We start from the raw sequence: 12,366 nt of genomic DNA on the forward strand, positions 1-12,366 counted from the left end.
CAGCGGGACTCTCTCTGCTGGCCACGGGGAAGGGAGATTGCAGAAGACCCTTAGGGTATGTCTACACTGAAATGTAAGTCTGTGCTCAAGGGTTAAATCCCTTGTGTCTACACTGCAATTGCACTAACGCGTGGCTCAGACCAAGGGTCACAGGACTCTGCATGGTTGGAGTCAAGCTGGGATCCAGGGTCAAAGCCCTATTATTCTGCAGTGTAGTTGCAGCCCCACTTAACTCAAGTCCCAGGAATCATTTGGAGATTTCCCACAATTCTGAGGAACAACTGTTTTATTCCTCTCTAGCCCAGCAACCCGCAGTGCACTTTGTTGGAAATGGAAGGCCCTGGCCCCCTAGGCAAACAGCAGCAGCTCAAGTCAGCATTAACGCCTTTTGTTCTGGTCAACCCTCAGCAGGCCCGCTGCCAATGAGCCTCCTGGGTGTGAAACGGAGCAAACCCAGCAAGGCTTTTGCAAAGTGAGCTGCAGGGCAGGCACAGTGCACCACAGTCCTAGAGCTAGAATGGCCACATTTCGGAAGATTGAAGGGGCGAGGGACTCTGGAACATGGTTACTTTGACTCAGGTCTGCACACTGAGCACTAGATTGGGATTAAAATTCAGTAGAGATGCTCAAGCCCAGGAAGGGACAGATGACCATTTTGCGGGGCCCCGGGCAGCATAATTCCGCGGGGGAAATGCGGAATGATGTCATGCGCATGCGCGGTGGCGCCACGGCACATACGTGGGGCTTTCTGAAGCCCGGGGCAGCTGCCCCGTTTGCTGTGCCCTATATCCGCCCCTGAGCCCAGGGTTCCCTAACATGAGTCACTCACCGTGGGCTTACATTGCAGTGAAGATACATGTTTGGAGAGTTAGCTTCATTCTAAGTCCAATGTTATGCAAGGCATTGGGTCCTTTCTTCTTGGGTCATAACTGAGCTATAGGCTGGCTGCTTATGGGAAGTGAGTGGTCCAGTGATTAAAAAGGCCGAGCCTGGGAAAGGTTTGACTCTAATAATGTGTACTTCATTTAGATTTGTAGATGCATATTACTCCATATTTCCTTTCAGCTGGGTTAATTCACATGCCCTGCTGTGTCAGGAAACCATTGCCTTCCATCTTATATACTTATGCAAATGAGGATTTTATTAAAAACAAATTACTATCTAGTTTTGCATGATAACTATCCTAAGATTGCAATCAGCTAAGTCAGAGTTCACTAATTCTCAGAATCTATTTGAGTATATGACATATGTCAACGGTGTGCTAAGACTTGCTAGGTACAATGGTAATAAGGTGAGAATATTTTTTAATGATCAATAATAAACTAGGAATTATAATTTTTTTGCAAGAGTTTTTTTTTACATTGTGTTATGAATATGATACAAGTAGGAAACAGTCTGAATTACATACTCTTAGTCATTCAGACCTTTCCTTTATTGATATGGTTGTTCAAAGTAAGACAAACGAAAATAAAAAATGAGCAGGCAGTTATCAGCACTCCACATCTGCACCAATGTGCAAAGATATCACCTTTGCCTTTATTCAAATCTAAGATTGTGATACCAAAACATTTGTTTCCTGTGTCTGTTTCTTGTAGTCTCGTCCATATCTGTATCCTACCAGAGGTTCCCAGAAACAGTTGCAGAGCAGGTACTGAAAATGAAGTTTAAAGTTTGTGGTTAAGCTATGTGATGCATATTTCACTTCCTGTGTTGTCTTTCACTTGTAATACTGAATGTTAACTGCTAAATATAATTGGATGTGTATCCTGTAAACCTACTTACACTAGTATATTCCTTAAAAAAACCTCATCTTATCTAAGGTTTCTCTTTTCTGTTCTTCAATCCATATGTCACTTTTTGTTTGCCCTGTGCTGTTGTCTGTTTCACTCGGCTGGACAGTCTTCAGGCCTAAGTAAGCTTGAGTGAGTTGATTGATTACATTTTACTGTAAAATGTAAGGGTCAGAAACGCTTCAGAAAACAGTCACTGTCTGTCCATAGGTGCTGTAAGATCTGTGATCACAGAAGATTAAAATAGGAAGAATTATGTGAATTTTTTTGGTGTCACACAGACGTCTTCTACTCTCTTGTCAAAAGAGAATGAAGCTAAATAAGTTTCTCCCTATTATATGCTGAGAGTACTAAGATAAATTGTAGGAATATTATTTATTTTTATTTTTATTGAGAATAAAATACCAGAAAGTGCACCTATCTCACTAATATTTAATATACAGCAGACTTCCGATAATCCGGCACCTTTGAGACCCAGGGGGTGCCGGATTATCAGGAGGTACTCCAGCAGGGGGGCTGTGACGGGTCTGGGAGGAGAGGGGGTGAGGGCAGGGAACAGCGTGGCGTGGGGCCAACCCGGCAGCACCCCAGCTGCTCTGTCCCACGGCTTCCCTAAGTCCACCGCTGGTCAGTTTCAGTAGCAGCGGACTTGGGGAAGCCTTGGGGAAGAGCAGCTGGGGTGCTGCCCAGTTGATCCCGCAGCGCTGCCCCTCACCCCCCTGCTCAGTGCCTGGCAGCACCCCAGCTGCTCTGCTCTGCAGCTTCCCCAAGTCCGCCGCTCATCAGTTTCAGCAGCAGCAGTGGTGGACTTGGCAAAGTGGCATGGAGCAGAGCAGTTGGGGTGCTGCCGGGCGCCAAGCAGGGAGATGAGGGGAGGCACTGTGGGACCAACCCGACAGCACCCCAGCTACTCTGCTCTGCGCCACTTCCCCAAGTCCGCAGCTGGTCAGTTTCAGCAGCGGCAGCAGCGGACTTGGGGAAGCAGTGCAGAGCAGCTCCAATTGTCCGGCTGGCCAGAGCGCTTCCGGGTTCCAGTTGGTCCTGGACTATCGGGAGTGCTGGACCACTGGATGCCGGACAATTGGAGTTTTACAGTATTATAATACATTCCCTGCTGTTGTACCACAGTAAACTGTAGCTTAGCAAAGTGACTTAGTTAAAAATAGGAGAGGGGTAGGAATGTTATATTGGCCAAACAGTAATTCAGAAACACATCTGAGCAGAAAGTCCATGCCTCTTCTGACATTCCAGTAAGAAGCATCATGGTGGAAAGCACTAGATCAGGAAGTTCTGAGTTCTAATCCAGGTTTAAATAGCATCTCTGTATGGGAAGGGGATGAGTTCCTTATGGAAGTCCAGTCATTCCTCTGTATTTTTCCTTAGTTCCATATCCAGTTGGTAGGGTTGCCAGGTGTCCAGTTTTGAACTGGACAGTCTTGTATTGGAGCTTTCTGACCGGGAAACAAATTGAGAAAATACCAGACGTATGAGTATCAGTACGTAGTTGTGTAGTGCCTGGCTGGTAGACACGCTCATACTGTGTGATCGTGTTTACCAGCCAGGCAGTATGCCCCACTCCCCCCAACCTGCTCCTGGCCAGCCCTGCTCCCCGCTAGCTGGTTCCCCCCAGCCAGCCCCGCTCTTCCCAACCCCCTCCAGCCCTGCTCCCCGCTAGCTGGTTCCCCCCAGCCAGCCCCGCTCTTCCCAACCCCCTCCAGCCCTGCTTCCCGCCATCCGGTTCCTTCCCCCAATCTCCACCAGCCAGCCTTGCTCCCCTCAACATCCTTCCAGCCAACCCCACTCCCCACCAGCCAGTTCCCCTCCCCTCCCCCTTTCCAGCTAGGCCCGCTCCCCCCAATCCCCTCCCGGACAGCCCTGGTTCCCGTTTGCCATTCCCCCCCATCCCCGATCTCCCCCGGCCAACCCCACTCCTCTCCCCATCTGAGATCAAGTGTGTCCGGTATTTTTTTTAAATCATCTGGTAACCCTACCAATTGGAGAGGATTTCACTGCAGTCCAAAGTAACTGTTCTTAAACTAAAAAGCTTTAAAAACAATAGCTCCTTAGAGACTATCCAAAATACATAAATATATGAGCTTTCGTGGGCACAACCCACTTCTTTAGATGACAAATATATGTTATTAATGGCTTACAATCCTGCTGGAAAGGTATAACAACTGGGGTTCCACAGGGGTCTGTTTTGGGACCGGCTCTGTTCAATATCTTCATCAACGATTTAGATATTGGCATAGAAAGTACGCTTATTAAGTTTGCAGATGATGCCAAGCTGGGAGGCGTTGCGACTGCTCTGGAGGATAGAGTCATAATTCAAAATGATCTGGACAAATTGGAGAAATGGTCTGAGATAAATAGGATGTTTGTCTTGTTCATCTTGGCCTCTGAGGATAGAACAAGAAGCAATGGGTTTAAAATGCAGCAAGGGAGGTTTAGGTTGGACATTAGGAAAAAGTTCCTAACTGTCAGGGTGGTTAAACACTGGAATAAATAGCCCAGGGTAGTAGTGGAATCTCCATCTCTGGAGATATTTAAGAGTAGGTTAGACAAATGTCTGTCAGGGATGGTCTAGACAGTATTTGGTCCTGCGATGGGGGCAGAGGACTGGACTCGATGACCTCTCGAGGTTCCTTCCAGTCCTAGTATTCTATGTATATGATCTTAAACTAGTGTGCAGATTCACAGGCTAGGGAAGGAAAAAATCAAAATTTCTAACATCCTATTCCTTAGGGCTTGCCCATTACTTCCAAAAACACAGCTTGCAAGCAGTACAACTCACTCAGACTTCTGGATAATAACCATGTGAGGCCTAGCCATCTGGAGTAGAAGAGGGCATAACTTTCCCCATTCCACCCTCCTTTGCAACAGCTTTTCCTGTTCTTAAATAATCCCACCTAGACCAGGAAGGTCTAGTAAAACTGATAATGCTTTTACATTATGAAAAACCACCCATTTCTGAAATAAGTCGGTTTCTCTGTGGTATTTTGTATCTCTAAGACCTAAAGTGACTTCAGACTAGAATGCACACTGTGCTGTATTCATTTCTGTTACTGGAAGAGATATATGGAAAATCTAGGTCTGAGGTGGTGCATTTGGGTACAAGACAAGTCATGCATGATAAATGCCACTTGACTGTCAGTCCTGAGTTGGCTAAGGATAATGCAACGTTGCATGATAGGTTTGTAATGTTGTAGCCCTCTTGGTCCCAGAATATTTGAGGGTATGTCTACACTACCCTCCTAGTTCGAAGTAGGAGGGTAATGTAGGCATACCGCACTTGCAAATGAAGCCCGGGATTTGAATTTCCCGGGCTTCATTTGCATAAGCGGGGAGCCGCCATTTTTAAAACCCCGCTGGTTCGAACCCCGTGCAGCGCGGCTACACGGGGCTCGAACTAGGTAGCTCGAACTAGGATTCCTAATCCGAACTACCGGTACACCTCGTGGAACGTGGAACGAGGTGTACCGGTAGTTCGGATTAGGAATCCTAGTTTGAACTACCTAGTTCGAGCCCCGTGTAGCCCCGCTGCACGGGGTTCGAACCAGCGGGGTTTTAAAAATGGCGGCTCCCCGCTTATGCAAATGAAGCCCGGGAAATTCAAATCCCGGGCTTCATTTGCAAGTGCGGTATGCCTACATTACCCTCCTACTTCGAACTAGGAGGGTAGTGTAGACATACCCAGAGAGACAAGGCGGGTGAGGCGATATCTTTTATTATACCAACATCTGTTGGTGAAAGAGACAAGCTTTTGAGCTTACACAACAGGAAGAAGAGCTCTCTGTACAGTATCCCAAACGCTTGCTTTTTTCCACCAACAGAAATTGATCCAGTAAAAGATATTACCTCATTCACCTTATCTCTGTGATGACTTTAGTCCCTCATTATTAATCTCATGTGCATGTCACTTTAACCTACTTTTCCTTTGGTAAAAAGCCTACCATCGATTCGCACAACACGGGGGTTAAGAGTTCATCTAATTAAATGTTGATCTGCATTTCTTAGTTGCCATTTGTACTGACACGTGAGATTCTGTTCTCAGCACATCTGTTCTGAAGTATTGGCACCTGCCTACGAGTCCGTGGGCATCTGTCCTCATTCCAGGAGCTCCCAGCTCACACTTCATTCACTTCAGCAAATTTAACAGAGGATTTAATTTGTCCAGTCGGGAAAAAAGTATGCTGGACTTGTGACATTCTTTTTCTAGTGAAAGAAAGTAAAAGCCAGGTGAATCCTTTGTGTATAGAAAGCAGCTAAATTGGAGATTTAATTAAAAGGAGCAGAAGAAACAACTTGGAACTCAATACTAAAAATGTATAATAAAAGAATAGTCTCCTGATGTGTGGACAGTGCTGATTACCCTTACTAATTAGAGAAAAGTGCCATTACATTCAACTCCCTGAGTTAGTTCTATGTGTGGTGTTAATCTGCAGATTCTGTGTTAAGTAGCTGAATTTTAGTCTCCAAGATTTCTGCACAGCATCATCCCTCTGCAAACCTGCAGGAAAATATCCACAGCAAAGAATGCTGGCTCTGTCTACCTTCATTCTTGCAAGTTCCTACTCTGCATTAACAACCTATCCTTATGGGAGTAGGCACCAGGCATGCGGCAGGTTGTAGGCAAATGGTGTCAAGGAATACATGGGAGCCGAATGAATACCATAAGCCAGTTCTGTGCACAAATATCTCAGCTTCACAAGGTACGCTTAGAAGCGAGACATAAGAAATCTGCAAGTTTGGAGGACCATGTGCCCTGTTTGCATGGTAGAGCAAAAATCCAAACCATGCTCTGATTAGGGGGTTCCTTGGAAACTGTACAAGTATCAACTTTGAGTTTCTCAGGTATATTTTTCCAATCCTCTAGGTTTTCAGCAGAAAAGCTTTGTAGTGTTGGGGGGGGGCGTTGTTGGGAAGGGCGAAAATGATGCAAAAACAGCTGCTCATTATGGAAAAAAAGTCAAAAAATTGCTTTTTAAATTAAAAATGTTTGTGGCTGACAAAAGTCAGAGTAACATAAATCCATGGAGACCAATGGGACAACACTGGCGTATGTGAGAGAAAAATCAGGTTCCTGGCTTGCAGAGGTGGGAGAAAATGTTACTCCAATCTACATTTGGAACAAGCTAATGCTTCCTGTCATCATCTTCAGTTTCCATGTCTGTTCTGCCAGGATGCTTCCGTGGCAGGACCAAATTGTGAACTCGGTTTTGTATTGCACCTTCATTCGGACTTTTATTTCATAATGTAACCTTCATATTGGAATGGAATGTCCAATTTGGAAGAGAGGTTTGGTGCCTAGTTCAATGATTATCTGAGAAGCTGTCAAAGAGCAATATAAGGTCACCAGCTCTGACTGCCTCTCAATTACCGATCCAGTGCCATGAGACAGTGGACCACCTATAAATATACCTAATGGGGGAAGAAGCTGGAATTTTCTAGTCAGAAAAAATGGGGAGGGGGAGGAAAGACTATATGCGTAAGTGAGGGATTTCTCTGACCAAGAGTTTTGTCCACATGCCAGAAGTCTGGGCTGAAGATAGAAAAAGGATAGGTGGAGCTCTGGTCTACCCTGAAATCTAGGACAGACTTCAGATTTGCAGAAAGCAGAAGATCAGGTGGAAAGGAAGACCGTCTCGGGGCTATTTGTTATTTTGCAAAAAATCTGTGGCTTCAGTGCTTTCTTAAAAGTAAAGTTCCTGTGGTTAAGAAAATCCTTCTCTACCTATGTGTCCGCGCTTTCTGGTTACTTGGTCCTAAAATCAAGAAACTCAGCATGCCCATAGAAAGTTAGGGCTGTGAGGGAACATGTATAAACAACTGAAGGCTCGGGGGAGCCGATGCACCAGTACCATTAATTAAGACGGCTGCGCTGTGGATCCTCATATCTCGTGGAAGGAGTGCAGACATGAGACCTACACCTGGAAATGTGCTTTTAGACAAAACTTAACTAAGAACAGTGACCAGACTAACCAGACCGGCTTGCATGTGGGGTGCAGCAATTGAGTCCGCTCATGAGACTGGTACGCATCCAAAGAGGGACATGGCTGGGTTGTGACAGTGGTCTGGACTCATTGGAGTTGAGAAAGAAGAACATTTTACATCTCTACTGCTAATCAGAGTGGTGCAAAACCAGAGCTCTTGGAGTGTAAGGGGGAAAGTGGCTTCTTTTGAGCTATGTTATGTGTTACTGTGCTAAATGTAAGCAAAAATCATGTTTAAAACTTGTGTTCACTACATGGTGGATCGATGCTGCAGCAATCAATCCACCAGCAGTAGATTTATTGCATCAGCTTAGACCTAAGTTAACACCCCCAGAGTCACAAGGTGCCCACAGGCTGCTGCTTGGCTTTCTCACTTTTTGCCTCTGCCTCTCTGTTCTGTCTGTTTTCAGTTTTGGCGTGTTCGGCCTTGCCACACGCACTCCCACACATCGTAAGAACAATTCCTAGTGGAGCCCTCTGCCCACATGGTGTTAGTTTCTTGTTTGAATTGTGTCTCTTTAACCCTCTCTTCCAACTATCTTAAAATAAGGGCACAGCGCCGCATATTTTTTCAGTCCAATTTCAATTCCACCTGTAATGAGGCTTAGCCTGGCTCATTACAGGATGCTGCATTATGTTTTCTGTGGAGGCTGAGCTGAAATCTGCAATGGGATGTTCTATAAAGACAAAATTCAAAGGAGGGTGAACAGTAGCTGTCCTTATCAGCAAAAGTTTAGAGGCAGTGGAATTGCAAATAACTCCTTCAGGGAAGAGCAATAAATCAGTCTGGATTCTCCTTGTTTATTTGTTTTTTAAAGGAAGAACTGAAACCAAAAAACTAAGCTGCTATTGAAAGGGGGAGGATTCTCACCTAAAAATGGTGCATTAAATGTAATTAAATAACAAGGCACAAAAGGTGGAGGGGAGCTAAATAACTAAGAAGACTTAAGTTTTGTCCTTAAATAAACCCCTTGTTCCAGGGCTTTTAAAAAGCTTTGCTGTGCAAGGTGACCTACTGTTCAGTGCTGAGTGTGATAGTCTTATACACTCATAAGTAAATGGTAAAAGGCCAGATCTTCAGATGGTGGTAGCTGGCATAACTCCGCTGACCTCAGTGGAGTGGTGATTACGCAAACTGGGTTCCAGTCAGACGTTTCAGCTTTGACTTTAATTTCTTTAGCTTTAAAGCTCACCACATTACTCTTGCTGGATGTATTGTTCTAGAATTGTCTGATTTGTGTACTAATAGACTCCTACGGCTGGAAGAGACCTCAGGAGGTCATTGAGTCCAGCCCCCAAAAGATCCTTGATGCTAAGTTCATGGAGGAGTGTAGGACTTTGGGAGCAGCTCTATATATGTGTACACTGTGGTCAGAGATGTGATTAAAGCTAGCGTGGGTATAATCACCCCTAGCCACACTCCCGTGGAACTCCTGCCAAAGGATTTTCTGACGTCCAAGACTATAACAGGGTTCAAAAAAGAACTAGATAAATTCATGGAGGTTAGGTCCATCAATGGCTATTAGCTAAGATGGGCAGGGATGGTGTCGCGAGCCTGTGTTTGTCAGAGGCTGGAAATGGATGATAGCACGGGGATCATGTGATGATTCCCTGTTTCTGTTCACTCCCTCCAGGGTACCTGGCACTGATCACTGTCGGCACTGGGCTAGATGGACCTTTGGTCTGACCTAGTCTGGCCGTTCTTATGTCCATTGTAGTGGGCATGGCAAAAAAATAGACCTGAAGATACCAACAGCTTCAGTTTCAGCACAGGTTCTACAAAGCCACCCAGGAGCCCTGAGCATGTATCCGCTTTACATCTCTCATTGCAGTCTGGATAGAGGTGATAGATCGGAGACTGTTCTGAGCATAGGCTTGTGTATCCCCCAGTCTGTCCTCTTCCAGTGTGGATTGGGCTGACTGTGTTCTGAAGCCTTGATGAAGAATAAAGAAGTGTGGGGAAAGGTCCCAAGCTTCTTGCATGTACCAGTTCCAGCCTGCCTCCTTCGCCCCCTACACTACTGCCTCTCTATCAGAGGCAGCAGCACTCTGGCTGGGGGGAGGGGAATAGAGGCAGCTTCACAGGAGCTGATGCTCATGGGGAATTGGCCTTTAGGCTGGTTCCCCCTTCTCCCCCCAGCATTGGCTCCCTCTGCCCACCCGCCTCCCACACTGCTGCCTCTGTGGGAAGCAGAGGAGAAGAGGTAGCTCCACAGAACCCAGCACACATGGACATCTGCCTTAAAAGCTGGCTTCCCACATGTGCTGGCTCCCAGTTGCTCCCCACACTGCTGCCTCTGTGGGAGGTGGCTTGCGGCTCCTGCCTCCCCCCCCCCCCTTTGCTGCCTCTTATGCAGCGGCAGCAAGGGAGGGTGCATGTAGTCTTTAAGATAAACCAATAAGCCCAGGATTATCAGTTAATCATGTAATTGGCTACACACTAACATCCCTAGTTCGGACAAAACCAAAATGGAACTTTTTTGGTTTTTCTCCCCAAAACAAAATATTAAAAGAGAAATTATTTTCAAGTCAATCAAAACATTTTGTTTTGACCCACTTGTTTGTTTTTCACTTTTAAAAATAGCTAAATGTCTTAATGAAAAATTGTTTTGCAACAAAATGGTGAAACAGCTTTTTCTGAACTTGTCTAAGCAAAGCATTTTAGTATTTGCAGTGTGAAATACTTGTTTCAGAGGCTCTTTTTTTGTTTGGGGGAGGGTCATTTAGGGGGTGGGAGAGAGCTGAAACTATTCCTGCAATTGGCCCCAGATTTGTGAACTGTCATAGTACGACAATAGTGCATTTTTGGGCAAACTGTTTATGCACTGAAAAAAATTCACTCTGCTTCACTCAGGAGTTTTTCAATCTGCATGACAGATTCCTGGACCAACACTCCACAGCTTATAGGTCCCATATCACCCAGTTCCAGAACACTGACCTCTCCAGCTGCCATACACCCTAACTTGGTAGGAAGTGTCTCTCTGTGATTGACTCTCTGGTCTAGCATTTGCGTTTCTGGAAAGCAGTGTCTCCACACTGTATGTTCCTCCTTGAAGATCGACCTGCTCGTTATCCATCTAGACAATAGGACTGAGGAGTTCCATTGCTTTGTTTTCATACATATTAGGGATGTCAAAGTGTAGTTGACTAAATGATTAACCAATAAGCCTGGACTTATCGGTTAATCCTATCGACAATGTGCACTCTCCTCCCCCCTGCTGCCTCTGGTACAGAGGCAGCAAGGAAGAGGGAGGTGGGAGCTGGTGCCTGATAGAGAGGCAGCAGCGTGAAGGGTGAGGGTGGCCAGGTGGAAGCCGATAAGCGCAGGAAGCTGGCTTTCAGACCAACTGACTATGTGTATCAGCTCCCATGCAGCCACTCCCCCTCCATGCTGCTGCCTCTCTATCAGAGGCACCAGTGGGGGGTGGAGGGGAGACCGATGGGACCCGATATGCATGGGAAGTCCGATTTTAAGCCAGCTGTGAGCATGTGCCAGCTCTGCAATGCTCCCCTCCTTGCTGTCTCCCACAGAAAGGGGGGCAGGAGCCAGTGCTCAGAGGGCGCAGCCACGGAGCCACCTGCTTCCCCCTACACCATGCTGCTGTCTCTATCACAGTGGATAGAGGCTGCTCCATGAGATGCCGGTGCAGTCTCTGTCAGCAGCGCTGGGTGGCAGGGGGGCTTCCTGGGAGTGTGGCTGGGAGTGTCCTGGCTGCCAGCCTCAACCCTTGGGACTATCGAATAGTTGTGTAACAGCTGAAATGTGATGTGGTGATGCAATTGTTCAATTAATCGACATCTGACATCCTTAATACATACACGGGCGTGGGAGATTCGACTGGATTTATGAGGTAGGTGCCACAATGCACAGGAACAGCCGAAGCTGGAAGGATGTTATGTGAAGACCTGCTGAAATGAGAGAAGCAGGCTGGTTAATGAAAATACGCAGGAGCATTTTGGGAACAAACAGCTGGAGTATATAACACTGAAATATTTTAGTTCTGAAAACAGAGACTTGTAATGAATATACGCATGTAACCATAACTGTAAAGCTGTGCTGCCAGCTCTTCCTATAGTATTGTATCATGTAAAGAGTGTGTGAGTAAATAATAACAAATGGTCTGGTAGCACTTTATAGACTAACAAAATATGTAGCTGTTCTACATGTTTTGTTAGTCTATAAAGTGCTACCAGACCATTTGTTGTTTTTTTTCTGTAACAGACTAACTTGGCTACCCCCTGAAGCTCCTGTGTAAATGATGACTACTTTGCATTATGCTTAGGCACTAGCAAATTCACAGCCCATTTTGGTTGTAAAATTGTAAATTGAGTGATTTCAGGTCTTTAAATCTGAGATTTCACAATACTGCAGTTGTAGGAGTCCTGACCCAAACAGGAGTTGTGGGGGAGGAGTTGTGAGGTTATTGTACCTGGCGGCAGCCCTGCCTTCAGAGCTGGGCAGATGGAGAGCAATGGTCCTAAGTCAGCAGCTGCCACTCTCCAGCTGCCCAGCTCTGGCAGCATTACAGAATTAAGGGAGACCTGGTATAGGATTGCCACCTTTCTGTGCTGCTGCTGGCAGG

The sequence above is a fragment of the Pelodiscus sinensis genome, chromosome 11 (genome assembly GCF_049634645.1).
Source record: "Pelodiscus sinensis isolate JC-2024 chromosome 11, ASM4963464v1, whole genome shotgun sequence".
NCBI lineage: Eukaryota > Metazoa > Chordata > Testudines > Trionychidae > Pelodiscus > Pelodiscus sinensis.